This window comes from Pan paniscus, chromosome 12 (assembly GCF_029289425.2).
Source record: "Pan paniscus chromosome 12, NHGRI_mPanPan1-v2.0_pri, whole genome shotgun sequence".
In the NCBI taxonomy this organism is placed as follows: Eukaryota; Metazoa; Chordata; class Mammalia; order Primates; family Hominidae; genus Pan; species Pan paniscus.
In genome coordinates this window covers 28,073,740-28,089,593 of record NC_073261.2, presented here as the reverse complement: position 1 = coordinate 28,089,593, position 15,854 = coordinate 28,073,740, and the positions used below count along the sequence as shown (strand labels likewise).

The following is a 15,854-nucleotide window of genomic DNA, read 5'->3' as shown; positions in this document are numbered from 1 at the left end:
GAGAGCTGGGTCTGTAGTCGGGAAAGAAGTCAGGGCTGGGAGATGTAAGTTTGGGCATCGTTGGTGTTTCAGTGGTCACAGTGGACCAGATCATCTGGGAGCGAATGCAGATAAAGCAGGGCCGTCGGGGGACTGGGGCGCTTCACCACCCGGAGATGTGGGAGAGGTGGAGAAGGCACCCAAAAGGGAGGCCGAGAAGGCGCGGCCAGTGTGGTAGGAAGACAGGAAGAGAATGATGATCTGGGAGGCAGAGGAGGAAGGTTTCCAGAAGGAAGAAGTGAATGTGTCAAATCAGCTGAAGAATCAAGTCAAATGAAGACTGACAATTCTCACTATGACTGTCCTCATTCTTGAAATTACTGATTTGAAAAGGGGCTTTTCCCATATTCTAAATGGACACAAGTGGGAGTGTGTGTGCACTTTCACACTTTCCCTTCTCCCCCATTGATCTGTTTATCCATTTGGAGCTATATGACCGCTGAAGCTTTTGTATCTGACAAAACAAGTAGCACACTTCCTCTTTTTCTCATCTTTTTTTCAAAAGTATCCTGGTTATTCTTATCTAAAATTAATTTGAAATTTGACATTTGAATTTTATCAAGTCCTCTCCCTCCCCAAATGCATTGGAATTTTAATTTAATCTTTTAAAATAAAAATTGGTTTCCTGAGAGTTGATATTGAGTTTTCTATGTGGTATATGTTTCCATTTATGTATGTTTTACATCGCTAAGTAGATTTTATAGATTCTTTTTATATAGGTCTCGTGGTGTTTCCTCTTAAATTCTTTTCTAGGTATTTAAATTTTGATGCCTTTTATGAATTGCATCCCATTTCCCCATTGCATTTTCTTACTGGCCTTTTTCTTTTTGCCATAAGGAATCTATTTATATATAAAGAATTCTATTATTTTGAATTATTTTACTGCTGATACAAACAGATTGCAACACCTTTATTATTTTCACCATGTGGGATCCCACATGTATGAAGTTATATAACCAATGTATAAGGCTGTCCTAATCTCTGCTAGTAAAATCGTTCCTAGTTTGGAGGATGGGATTTAATATGACAGGATTTCATGGTGTTTCCCAAAGAACTTCATGATTTCCAGGTGCTCTGGGAATGACTGTAGCCACACATCTCAGAATGTCCCAGATATTCCCAATTTCAAAGATTTTTCCCTTTGTTAACCCATGAGTCAGACCATATGTCCTTTGATCTTTGCTTCAAAAAATATTGCCATGGTATTTAGAAACAGGGACAGCCCAGGCAAAGTTGTAACACATGGGATGTTTTTCCTCTGAGCCCCTAACTTTCCCCTCAGTACTCTTCCTGGTTATGTGTGCCTGGTGCGTGCATGTGTGCATGTGCATACGTGCATACACACACACACACACACACAGAGGCATCCTGGAGGAAAGGGATTTTATTCAAATACAACCACATGAACTCCCTGTACAGCCTAGACTCAGGATCGCCCTAAGGGAGTTGGCATGGAAGGTTTCAGAGCTGGGCAGACTGGGCGGGGACCCCTCATCTGTGTTTCCTGAGGGTCACCTAGCCTCTTTGAGCCTCCGTTCTCCATAGGTGAAAGGAGAGTATCGTATCTGCCTTGCAGGGATGTTGTGGGACTCAGAAGATGTCCATAACATCTATGCCCAGTGTAGAGTAGGAACTGGGAAATAATACCCATTACTGTGATTTTGTGAGGAGTTCCAGATAACTGCTCAGGTCTTTAAGAAAATTCCTTGGTCTTCATACTCCACTCCCAGCTGTGGAAGCAAAGCAATGAGAATGAGGATGCAGGAAGCATGGGGTGGCCATCTGCCAGCTCTCCCTTTTGTACGCCTATTTCTGCAAACAAACCCACCAACGGTTAGATTGCCCATGATAACAAGCCAGCCTCCACTCAGAGCTCACCGTGCAATGACTGTGTGGAAGACATTTGTGATTTTTTTTCTGTCACCACCAACTATCTTCCCTTCCTGTTACCACCGCAGTCTTCCTTCTGGGGATGCCTCACCATGCATAGATGTGGGAGATAGGCCGGAAGTCTAATGGAGGGTCTACCTTTCCTCAAGGGGAAAGCATGTGATCTAAACAGGGGTCATCACTCTCTCCCCTCTTTCTGGGATTTTAAATAAGTGACATCCCAATATGGGGACAATTGAGGTCATATCTGTCACTGTGGCAGCCACATCATGTGGCCCAGACTGTTGCCACATTTCCATTCCTGTGGTTCTTAACGGTGTTCTTACCTTTGCTTGCTGCTCTATTTTAAGTCAATCAGCCCCCAATATTGTTCTGCTAGATTGACATTTTGTTCAGCATAGCCTGATTCGGTTTCTGTCTTTTGCAACAGGAGCACTGTCTGATACAACCAGACTCCAAGAGGAAAATAGAAAAAGGGAGCTCATACCACTTAAAAAGATTTCTCTTTACTGTGGTCATCATCCAGGGCTTGGGAGAAAGGTGAAATCTTAAAAGATACCAGTAGGCCGGGTGCAGTGGCTCATGCCTGTAATCCCAGCAGTTTGGGAGGCCAAGGCGGGGCGCATCACCTGAGGTCAGGAGTTCGAGACAAGCCTGGCCAATATGGTGAAACCCCATCTCTACTAAAAATACAAAAATTAGCCAGGCGTGATGGTGGGCGCCTGTAATCCCAGCTCCTCAGGAGACTGAGGCAGGAAAATCACTTGAACCCAGGAGGCGGAGATTGCAGTGAGCCGAAATCATGGCACTGCACTCCAGCCTGGGTGACAGAGCAAGACTCTGTCTCAAAAAAAAAAAAAAAAGACACCACTAAATGGGACACAACAACTAAGTTGATGTTATGCATCATTACATTAGAGAGGATTTGGGAGTAGAATGCCTTTCTGTTTGCCAATTTATCATCAAAGGGGCAAGAGGATGAAGGGCAGAAGGGAAGTGGTGAATATCGACTTATACAACCACCACTCAAACACAAACTCTTTTCATGCTTTTAGGAGAACTTGAAACAATTTCAATTTTCAGGATGGGGAAAAGTAAAAGCCCTATTTGCCCTTTCTCCCTTCATTATCCATGGTCTCCACATTGCTCCTTGGTCCTGAGAAAGCTGCCACAAAGCATTTTACTAGTTATCTGATTGTCATTCCATTTAACATGTCCCCTGGTCTGCTGGCTGATGGTAGTTTAAGCAGGATCTAATTGGTAACATATTGCCGATTGAATTAAGTGCCATATGATAGAGATTTAAACCATGGTAATTTTTTCATAAAGAAAAATCTGTCAACAGGCTATAGGGGAGGAACAGCAATAAATCAAATTGTCATGTTTATTAGTTATTGCAGGAGTCTAGTTGTCTTGTATTCATTATAACCCCCCATTTTTAGTGCAGAGAAAAACTACAAAGAGGAATATCTGTGCAAGATGCTTTTTAATAGGTTTGTATTTGCACACAAACACCTGCTTGTATTTTAATGATGAGAACAATGGTGCCATTTCACTTTGAAAGGAGCATGTATTTTTGGCTGTTTTCTGGATGAAGAATAATGTTTTTAGTTTTTGGCAAAGCTATGTTTTAAAACATTGAGAATCAACTCACTAATAACCAAAAAAAGGCAAATGAAAGCAGAAATGAGATATGACTTGTTTGTCAGACTTGGAAATACTAAAAGAACAGATAGGATGATTGCACTAAAGGATTTCTAGAACAGTCATTGCAATTTAACTTGTGATATTCAAAAACCGGAAATCAACTAAATTTTCATATATGGGAATGGTTGCACAAATTATGGAACATCAGCTCCAGAGGGTGCAAATGGGTCATTTGAAAGAACAAGTTAAATCATACCTAATGACATGTCATTAAGAACCAGCATTATTTATACTTTTCATTTCCATTTAACTTGCCTTTACTGAAGGTGGATTTCAACACGTTTTCCTTACATGACTCGGAAATAATATAACAGCATTTTACGTATGTAGACTCATTGAGCCCTCATAAAATCCTGTGAACTCTGTAGGACAGGACATTACACCCACTTCACAGAAAAAGACGTGGAAGTGCAGAAGATAAAAGTTATTTATGGAAGGGTCCATAGCTGTCAACCTTGATAGGCAGGACATCAGGTCCTTCCTCTGAGTAGTGGTGTAGAAAAAATGGTTGGAATTTAGAAACCAGCATCCAGCTTCTCACCATGCCTTCAGCTTTCTCTGTGACTTTGAACTTGTTTCTTAAACTCTCTGAAACTGGACGTCCTCACTGGTCACGTTTTGTTACTACTTGCTTTGTATTCTGGGTGTGATGGGTGGGGGATTGGGACACAGAATCTGGAGATGGTCAGATCCCAACGCTGCTATTTCCCTGCTCTGCACTCTTAGGCTACCTACCAGTCTCTCCTCTAAAATAAGCATAATTGCAATGGCTCAGATACAATAACAAAACGTGTGTAAAATGCCGAGCACCACGTCTCACACCTGAGAGGCACTGAACGCATGTTATATACTATCATTTGGATGTCACCGTTCCATGTGCCTATTTCCTGGTTTGCTGTACAAGATGTGTATGAGTACATGTCATCAAGCCCACAGAGCTCCAGAACATGTTTCTCTCACAAGCAGGCCTCATAGGGAGGGGTGTTCTGGGCTGTTCCTCTTTCCTGCTCACTACTTGTCTGTAGCTACCGTGTAAGGACTGTAATGTCACTGCTCTGGCCTTAAGTGTCACCTCCCAAACCCATTTTACACACACCACCTCCCACCTTTCACCTTTCCCAAACTCTTACCATGTCCCTTCAAGTTTGATGGCTTAATTGTACAAAAGGTAGTGATGATGATGATGATGATGATGATGACAATGATAACAGCTGCTAATACTTACTTAGCCCTTTCAATGTTCCAGGCACTTGTCTAAGCACTTTGCATGTATTAGCTTATTTAATTCTTAAGAGGAAGGGATTACTGTCTACTACTGTACTTGTGTTACAGATGTGGGAACTCCGATGCAGAGATGTATAGTGACTTGCCTAAAACCATCATGTTAGAGTGGGAATTTAAACCTTGAAATCTGGAAAATAAGCAATGTATATATTTTTCTATTTTCTAAATGCAAATCAAATATAAATATGCATAACACCACTAAACACTAAGTGCAGTTACGCCTAGAACAAGGAAATAGCAGTTGACAGAAACGCAACCAAAACTAAGAATATTAAATGTCTGTATTACTTTCACTGTAATCACTTCACTTCAACAGTGAGATGGGATAGCCCTAGGTAAAGGAAGGTGCTCTTGTAGTTAGAATATTCTTAAAATTTGCACCAAGGAACACATGCTTTTAATAATGGCAGAGACAACATTTTTTGATGGATTATTTAGTTTGTACGATCAACATTCAAAGAATGAGTTTACCACCACTTTGTTATTGTAAACACTTGACCTTTAGCTACCTGAATGATCCCCTCTTTGAATAAAAGGAATTATGAAATGCATGTGTAGACATTATTTCATTTTTATATATGTGAGACTTGAATAGCAAGGAAATCACATATTAGGAAAAAAACCCCTTTGTCTTGCTATTAGTTCTTTTTGGTTTCAAAAATCTGGTCACTGTGTATATTGCATTATATCATATGTGTGTGTACATATATATACACACATAAACACACATACACACAATGTAATGTGTATAAATACATGATGTGTTTATGCACATACACACACACACACACAAATACACACATATACAATGTTCCATCCAAGAAATACAAATATAGTGCTGTTAGCCCCTAACAGTGAGGAGGTCATTATTCCAAGTCATTTCTGCAGAAGTGATGGTGGCCTTAGGTGGAACTGCCCATGATCTCTCCTTGCAAGCTCACTCACTGGGGCCATTGACTGGGATCCAGTCTGTGGCCATGTCATGGTTTCTATTTTTGAGGTTATGGCTAATGAGCAACATGAGGTTAAGACACACTTTTCATAAGGCCCCAGCCAGCATCATAAATGTGTGTGTGAGCATGTTCACACCCAGGTTATGTCTTCTTTATGTGCACCCTCCACCCCACACACACACACACACACATGCACACACACACATACACACACTCACGGCTTCAGTGACCAACTTTGGTCACATCCCATCTCTTCCTTCTCAATCCCTCTGGCTGTTCACCAGGGCCTGGACCATCTCGGTGAGGCTGACCAAGAATGCTCCCCACTGCCCTGACCAGCGGAGCATGGGCACAGCTACTTAGAGCGCCACCCTTCAGGACACAAAGTCGGGGCTACCTCTCTTCCATGCAAGGCATCCCAGAGGGCCCGCACACCCTCCAGTTTGATCTTACCTCTCAGCTCCCGTTCCTTTTCTTTCTCTCCCCAGTAAGTCGTTGAACGTCTTTCTTCTGAGGCTGAGCGTGGAGCTCTCTTCTCGCTGGCGAGCTTTCTGAATGGCACTTTCTGTACAAACAGGAAGAGCATGTGTGGTCACAACCCAAGTGTGCAGGTGTTGATAGAGGATGTGAAAGTGTGGAGGCGAGTGACTAAACCAGATACCCAACCGGCCAACTCTCACTTGTGGCAGGGCCTGGTCTACCAGAAGGCTGGAAGCAGGAACCTGGACTCTACTCTGGGGAGACCAACTGACAAAAGCAGAGGATGGTGGCCCTGGAGGCCAAGGGAGAAGGCCTGTTTGACCCCTGTGCTTTCTAACCCTATGTGGACCCATAAAAGAATCCCAGGAACATTTTGGAATCTCTTAGATATATGATTATCAAGAATGTTGATTTCAATGGGCTGCTTAACTTGTCCAAAGCTCTGCTGGTTTCCCAGGCTGTCTGGGCCTCCAAGAGATCAGGACCAAAGGCTCATCCTGCATCGGAACTGTGACAAGTCTTCCAGACCTTTCTAGAACAAAGCTACACCAGGAAAGAAGAGTCTTAGGCAAGGAATCAGATGTCCTAAGGCTGCTCTACATGACCTACATGATGGGTGTTACCTCCTCATCTCCCATTCAGTCAACCCACGGGCACTGGACTTCCTGCCCGACACCCTTCCCTCTCCCCATTCATGCCTGGAATTATTTTCACTAATGACACCAGGGATTCACTAATGGATGCTTTTTCAGTTCCTGTCCTATTTGTCTCCACTGGCAGTGTTTGACTTCCCTGTAGTGTTGACCATTTCTTTCCTCCCAGAACTTCTGCCTGGGCTGCCATGACTCCATACTCTCCTGGTTTTTGTCAGGCAGTCTCTCACACTGGCAGGCTTCCATTCTTTGGTCTTAATTTTCGCCCTCCTGCAAGCTCCACTCTCCGCCTCATGGTTCCTGTTCTCCATGGGTGGCCTCTTCCCAGCTCCAGATGGAACTTGCCAAGCCCACATCCATAGCATCACACATTTCTGCTGTTCTCCTGGAACATCCCCCAGCACCTCCCGTCGGACTCGCCACAATGAAACCCTGCTCTGTCCTCTACCCCACTCATTGCTTACCATGTGGCCTGTGAATTCCCTCCTGCCTTGTCCCAGCTTGCTCCTCAGGTCTCTACCCGCTTCTGAGTTAACCACCTTCTGACCTCTCACTTTGCCTCTGCTAATCTGGCTTCTTCAGGTTTGACCCTCCATTATCCTCATCCAAACAGGCCCGTCCTTATCCTGAGACTGGATACCTAGAAACTTCCCCACCCAGTCCTATCCCAAGCCCTGGGAAATTATCCCAGTATTGTCTGCCTCTTGTCCCTGGCAAGGAGAAAACGTTTCTTTATCTTATACCCAAACCAGAAATGGGGAGGCTTCCCGCGTTCTTCTCTTTGCTGAATACTCTTCAACCTTCCATCACCAAGCCCTGCCCATTCTACCTCTTCAGTCACTCCTCAGATCCTTCTTCCCATCCGCATCTCCACAGCCACACCCTCCCTCCATCGCCTCTCATCACTGCCCTAATCCCCAAGGGGTACGTGCACCCAGGGCACACCAGACCGTTCACTGAAGGATGAGAAGAAAGGAATTGAATCTCTATCTACCCACACTTGTCTGGTTTTTGTATTTAATTAAGACTCACATACCATAAAATGAGCTGTTTTAAGATGGGAATCCTGTGGCATTGAGTACACTCACAATGCTGTGCAGCCACCACCTCCATCGAGTTCCCAGACTTACATCTATTTTTACGTCATGTTTTTAGTGTTTACATTTTGTGTATGTTTCAAGGCATGCAATGTGTGAATACAGTTGTATTGTATATCATTTGTGAATAATCATACATCTGCTCAGAATAGGCGGCACAGACTTTTTTGCTGAAGAAGATACAAAATTAGAAAAGTGGGGACACGTGACCTCCTAACTCATCTCTCACATGTCAGGCTCTAGAGTGTTTTCCAAACTGCCTCCAAATTTTCTCTGCAAAAGACTACAAAAATGATGACAGTACACTCCCCTCACCCCACGACCAGTCCTTAAACCCTTCAATGGCTCCCTGTCACCCACAGGAAAATCCCTAGGCTCCATGGCTGGGCAGGCGAGATGTTGGATTCAGTGGCCTCTGCCCACTCCCCAATACCATCTCTTGCCATCCTTGATACCACTTCCTTCCTCACCACCCAACAATCCCACCACCACTCATGGTTTCTTGAACTTTCAGGCTGCTTTATGTCACAGCTTTGCACATGCTATTTCCTCTTTCAGGGTGCCTTCACTTCCATTGGCTATCTGGCAGATCCCCATGGATATTAAAAACCCTTCCATCCTGCTCCTCTCAAAGCAGAATTCCTCACCTGTGCCGGCTGAAGCCATTGCCTTCATGTTAGATGATACTATGGGCAATTTGATGGTCAGGAGGGTGGGCTCTGCCTCCAGAAAGACCTGGGTTTGGGTTCGGCCTCTATTATTTACTAGCAAGGGTACCTTGGGGATGTTACGTTCAGCTTCCTCGTCTATACGGTACCCACTCACAGAGTGACTGTAGAAATTAAACAACATAGTGTGTGTGCAGGATGTCATAAGTATTCAGTAAGTGGTGGAGATTATCATGATGGTTATTCTGTTTGTTTACCTCACTATTCTGTAAACTGCTTGTAAAATTTATAAATTTCATACCAAGGAGAGCTACTACTTCTAAGGCAGAATGTCTTCATTTTAATTAAAAAGTTGGCCAGGATTGGTGGCTCATGCCTGTAAACCCAGTGCTTTGGGAGGCTGAGGCAGGAGGATTGCTCGAGGCCAGGAGTTTGAGACCAGTCTAGGCAACGTAGTGAGACCTTGTCTGCACAAAAAAATTAAAAAATTTTAAAAAATAGCTAGGTGGTTAGACGTGGTGGCTCATGCCTGTAATCTCAGCACTTTGGGAGGCTGATGTGGGCGGATTGCTTGAGGTCAGGAGTTCGAGATCAGCCTGGCCAACATGGTGAACCTGACCAACATGGTGAAACCCTGTCTCTCCTAAAAATATAAAAATTAACCGGGCATGGTGGCACACACCTGTAATCCCAGCTACTCGGGAAGCTGAGGCAGGAGAACTGCTGGAGCCTGGGAGGCGGAGGTTGCACTGAGCCAAGATCGCGCTGCTGCACTCCAGCCAGGGTGACAGAGTAAGACTCCGTCTCAAAAAAAAAAAAAAAAAAAAAAAAACAGCCAGGCATGGTGGCATGCACCTGTAGACCCAACTACTCTGGAGGCTGAGGTGGAAGGATGGCTGGAGCCCAGAAGTTTGAGACCAACCTGGGCAACATAGTGAGACCCTGTTGCTACAAAAAATAAAAAATCAGCTGGGCATGGTTGCACACACCCATAGTACCCGCTACTCAGGAGGCTGAGGTGGGAGGATCATCACTGGAGCTGGGGAGGTTGATGCTGCAGAGAGCTATGATGATACCACTGCACTCCAGCCTGGGTGACAGAGCAAGACTCTGTCTCTAAAAAAAAAGTTAACTTTTTAGTGTACAATTGAAACAGAAGTGCTGAGAACGCACTTTCTGCGAGCTGTTCAGGTGTGGACATCTCTAGCCACACCACATCCATGTTCTCCTCCACTTATCCCCTGCTGCCCCCCAAACTCCAACCAACCTCTCTGGGCTGTGTCTGGCCACTGTGCGTTTGTATGAGGTCCTCGCTGCCCCTGAGCTGCCTGGGAAGACTCAGAGGAGCCTGCCTGCCACCATCTGCCCCATGCAGACATCCCTGCCATGGCCAGCGGCTGGACACGCTGAAGGCAGACATCCAGTGAGAGCAGCAACAGGTCCCTGGAGGCTGGACTGGTCACAATATGCATTCATTTAAAATTATTTCCAGCCTCTGGCAGAACATCTAGCACGATGGTTAATAAATGTACTTCTCCTGCTGCAACACCCGCCACACTTAATTATAATCAATTAGTCACTTGTGTGTCTTCCGCCTGGTACTGGAGGCTTCGTGAAGTCGAGGTGGTGCTGGCCCTGCCCACGCCTGTCTCTGCAGGACCTGTTGCACATAGTAGGATCTCAATAAATATTTGTTGAGTGAATAAATGAATGAAAAGTTTACTAGACTGCAGTGAGGGAAAACAAACTTGAGTGCCAATTCGGTCAGATAGTCACTGTGTGACCTCAAGCAAGTTGTGACATCCTGTAGCTTCAGTTTCCTCAGCTGTAACATGGAAAGCCCAGTCAATACCCATCCTCCCACAGGGGCACAGTTGCTGCCAAAGCAGGTCATAAACTGCAAAGCTTTTTACAGAAGTGATGTGTCTGGGTGTATCTGGACTCTTCTCCTTTCCTGGTGTAGCTTTCTTCTAGAAAGGTCTGGAAGACTTGTCACAGTCCTGACACAGGATGAGCCTTTGGTCCTGGTCTCTTGGATGCCCAGACAGCCTGGGGAGCCAGCAGAGCGAGGCGTGATGTTAGAAGATGGTGGGAGGGTTCTGGGCCATGCTGTGTCCACACAGGTTGGCGGCAGGAACGCTGTGCACCAAGCAGGCCCCACTTCTCCAGCAGGAGAAAGCTGGGGCTTCACCACCACCCCCAGGAAGGGCTGTGTCTATGCCTGTAGCTCCCCTGGGCCATTTCCCTGTTTACCATGCAAAGTTCCTTTGGCTTTCTTGGAGGGAAGAAGTGCATCTTGCAGCCGAAGCATGCCCTGTGATTGGGAATGAGACCCTAGGAAACACACCCTGTCCTGTCCTCCAGGACCCCGGAAACAGGCCCACACAGCCTGCATTCTCTGGGCATGAGGATGGCAAGGACACAGAGGGCCTGCGTGAGTCTCTTCGTGAGGCTGGGAGGGGACGGAGACATGCGTATGGGAATCCCCATTGAGCAAAGGGACAGCTAAGGTGGTAGTGGGTGAGGGAGTACTGGTTAGAACTGACTGGGGCCATTTATCATAATTCCCAACCAGGCTGGGTGTTGGTGGCCCATTCTGTCCTGGTGCTAGGTTGGGTACAGAAATGGGCAAGGAGGGAGGAGGGTCGTGAATGCCCATCAGAGGCCAACTTCATCTTCACTGACCCTGCGGGCTCCCATGTCACAGCTGACAGGGTGGCTGCCCTCAGCAGGTACCACGAATTTTGACTGAGTGAACAGGGGATTGACTCTAATCAATGCCTGTTCTGTGTATATTTATATCTCTTGTTTATCCTATGTGATAATAAAAAAGCTGTCATTTATTGAAGCTTACTATGCACCGAGAAGCACTTCTATGCATTAATGTATTTAATCTTCATGATTACATGAATGTATTTAATCTTAGCCTCATTTTACCAATGAGGAAAATGAGGCACAGATGTTTAAGAAATTGCCCAAGGTCAAACAGATCGTTAATAATAGAGTAAGGGGCCAGGCGTGGTGGCTCTCTTTTGTAATCCCAGCACTTTGGGAGTCCGAGGCAGGGGGATCACTGAGGTCAGGGGTTCGAGACCAGCCTGGCCAACATGGTTTCACCGTCTCTACTAAAATACAAAATTAGCCGGGCGTGGTGGCGTGTGCCCGCAATCCCAGCTACTGCGGAGGCTAAGGCAGGAGAATTGCTTGAGTCTGGGAGGTGGAGGTTGCAGTGAGCTGAGATCGTGCCACTGCACTCCAGCCTGGGTGACAGAGCTAGTCTCTATCTCCAAAAAAGAAAAATAAATAAATAATAGATTTAGGGTTCGAATACAGGCATGACTGCTCCAGAGCATGCAGTCTCTCTCTCTCTCTCACTCTTGCTCCCTCCCTACACACACACACACACACACACATTTCATTCACATACACTTGTATGTATGTGTAAAGACAGGTGTACACATTGTGTTTATATTTGTATGTAAATCTATATGCATAATGTTTATTCCTGGCATGGCTGTCCCACATGAAATTTTCATTAGATTACTCAGCCTTGCTATAAACAACCCAAAACATACGCGTGTATATAAAGTGATTTTACCTCATATGTTAGAATCACATAAATCAAATGGGGGAGAAAATGAGAAGAGGCTAAGTTAGTTGAACAACGTATCTCTGTTAGAACCAAATGACATCTAGTTTTAAAAGTAGATTAAGGCCGGGCACAGTGGCTCATGCCTGTAATCTCAGTGCTCTGGGAGGCTGAAGTGGAGGACTGCTTGAAGCCAGAAGTTCAAGCCCGGCCTGGGTAACATAGTGGGACCCTATCTCTATAAAAAATTAAAAATTAGGCAAGCGTGGTGGCATAGGCTTTTTGTCCCAGCTACTCAGGAGGTTGAGGCAAGAGGATAGCTTGAGCCCAGAAGTTAGAGACTGCAACCCCTACTCTTAAAGAAATTTTTAAAAAAGTAGATTAAAAAAGAAACAAAAGGAAAGGAGGCACAAGTCCCACACATGCATTTTAGAAAGACATCGTGCAAGTGGGGAATGCATTCAGGGGAGAGATGTGGAGCAGCCCATCACCAATAAGAAAAATTGCTGCCTGGGCCACTCCGTATGTAATTCATGATTGGAACATGAAGCAGGGACTGCAGCAGTGATATAATAAGACACAAATAGGGCCGACAGGGATGGAACATAATTACAGAGACACTCAATCTGCTGGTAGCATTTACCAAAGAATAAGTTGCATACACGAGAATTTGCATACAAATGAGATACTGAAAGCACAGGAACAGGATAGCGATAAGGCCTCATACATGGTATTAAAGCATGTCAGAGGCAAAAAAAAAAAAAAAATCATTAAGTTGATACCATGTAGGGTTAGCTATATTACATCACCAAAATAAATTTTAAATGGCTGACTGAGCTTTAAACAGGTACATGGCTTTCAAATCACAATATTAGCCAGTATTTGGGGTGTGTGTATCTCATTTTTATTGGTTGGCCTTGTGTATTTGAAATATTATTTTAGGAAATAATATTTTAAAATGAATGCCAAATTTTCATAAACATTATTTTTAATTCTCTTGTGATAGGCTGCATACAATTCCTAGGCAAGACTTTTTAAGAATAATTTCTTCAAATGCTTCTTTGCCATTGACACAAACTCTGTTTACACAAATAGGTCAGAAAAATATAAACTTATACATAACCATTCAAAATGTTACAACAGTTACAATTATGTTTAAAGAATCTAATAGTGTTTCTTTACTTTTCTTGAAAAATGCATTGTTGAAATAAATTGTGGGCCAGGCACAGTGGCTCACTCCTGTAATCCCAGCACTTTGGGAGGCCAAGGCTGGAGGATCACTTGAGCCCAGGAGTTCAAGGCCAGCCTGGGCAACATGGTGAGGTTTTGTCACTACAAGAAGTTAAAAAATTTGCTGGGTGTGGTGGTGCATGCCTGTATCTCCAGCTACTTGGGAGGCTGTGGTGGGAGGATCCCTTGAGCCCAGGATGTTGAAGCTGCAGTGAGCCGTGATTAGGCCAATGTACTCCAGCTTGAGTACAAATAACAGTGAGACCCTGTATTTGAAAAAAAAAAAAAAAGAAAGAAAGAAATTGTGAATGGTGAATGGATTTTGTACTGAACTAAGCTACATATCAATGTTTTAAAATAGTACTTGGGAGATTGAGATGGGAGAATTGCAGTGAGGAGATTGAGATGGGAGGCAGAGGTTGCAGTGAGCTGACATCGTGCCACTGCACTCAAGCCTGGGTAACAGAGCATGACTCCATCTCAAAAAAAAAAAAAAATTAGTAATGAAGCCCTCATTTGCAGTTTGTAGTGCATGCATTGCTAGGAGGATTGCTCTGCTCCTAGCAAACTTTTGGACAAAAATTTCCAAAGTAATTGGAAATTACAGCTGAGACCTGGACGTGTTCCTGCTCACTCTCCCTGATGCCCAGCCTCATCCCTGCTGTGTAACTTGCTCCTTGGGCACCCCTTAATGAACTTACCTGCTCCGTGAGGGGCCCCTGCAGATCTCTTTGGGTGGCTGTGGAATCAGATGCCCAGGCGGTAGACACTTCCTGGCCTGTGCTCAATGTATGCAGTCCAGCGGAGAGAGCCGGGAATAGCTCCTTGTATTCTGTCTCTGACATATTGTGGGCCATGTGGTCAGACTCCAGTCAGCTTAGGCTGTCATTAAGGAGTCTCAGAAAAAGCTGCTCAACCTGGAGGTGGCCAACCTGAAGTTTTCCGCAGCTGTAAGCTCTGTAGATGACCTAAGGACTCAGGTGATCCTCTGGCACAAGGGTGCTTATTGTTTGGGAAACTCTGTTCTAAACAACAGAAGCTAAGAGTTTGCTATTATTTTCAAACTCAATATTCCATTGGCTGATACATCTTTGTTACTGTAGCCCTTCCTTTGGGGTTTGTTAATTACTGTTTGTCTTACAATTTTTGCTTTCTGTCTTCTGATGCTATGTGTTTGGGCACATGAATGTTCCTGTTAACTTTACTTTTGATATTGATTAACCAACTTATAAAATGATTCAATTTCTCATTATAACTCTAATGTATTTTACATTGAATTTGAACTTGTTTGAATAGAAATACCATAAACCCTGCTTCCTTTATGTTTAGCATTTTCCTAAGAGTCTTTATTCTTTAAATTTTAATATTTCTTTATCATTTTTATTTATATGTTAGGAGCCTAGACGCTTAGTTAGAGTTTATTTTTTACCTAGTATTTGCCCTTTAGAAATTTTTCCCATTTACTTTTATTGTCTTAATTAGTTTATTTGCCTTTTCTGATTTTTAAAGACTTCTCTTTGATTCTATTTCTATTTGAATTGTATATAACTTTCTTTAAGATAGACATCCTGTTTTAGTCCCATTAGTCTTTTATTCTCTAAATCTAATCATTCTGAAACTGGTAAAAACCAAGCAATGTTTAAGGGTTGAAGCTTAGTAAAATGGATACTATGTTAAACAGAGTCACGTGTTAAGTAGAACTACTAATGGCACAACTACAATAATTCTAGTAATTCTGGTAGGTGCTAATGCGAGCTGAGTGTTTACCACATGCCCGAAACCTGGGCTGAGTGTTTCTTTTTTTTTTTTTTTAATTATACTTTAAGTTTTAGGGTACATGTGCACAACGTGCAGGTTAGTTATATATGTATACATGTGCCATGTTGGTGTGCTGCACCCATTAACTCATCATTTAACATTAGGTATATCTCCTAATGCTATCCCTCTCCTCTCCCCTCACCCCACAACAGGCCCCGGTGTGTGATGTTCCCCTTCCTGTGTCCATGTGTTCTCATTGTTCAATTCTCACCTATGAGTGACAACATGCGGTGTTTGGTTTTTTGTCCTTGAGATAGTTTGCTGAGAATGATGGTTTCCAGCTTCATCCATGTCCCTATAAAGGACATGAACTCATCATTTTTTATGGCTGCATAGTATTCCATGGTGTATATGTGCCACATTTTCTTAATCTAGTCTATCATTGTTGGACATTTGGCTTGGTTCCAAGTCTTTGCTATTGTGAATAGTGCCACAATAAACATACG

The 15,854-nt window shown here is 43.9% G+C and overlaps 1 protein-coding gene across 1 annotated transcript in view; it reads right to left on the bottom strand.

Annotated features, from left to right (window-relative positions):
- Positions 1–6,572, bottom strand: part of AFF3 (ALF transcription elongation factor 3) — a 597,738-nt gene extending 591,166 nt beyond the window's left edge. The window contains exon 1 of the mRNA XM_063594766.1: positions 6,327–6,572. The gene's annotated coding sequence lies outside the window, so the exon portion shown is untranslated. The remainder of the gene's footprint in view (positions 1–6,326) is intronic.
- Positions 6,573–15,854: the final 9,282 nt, after the last annotated feature.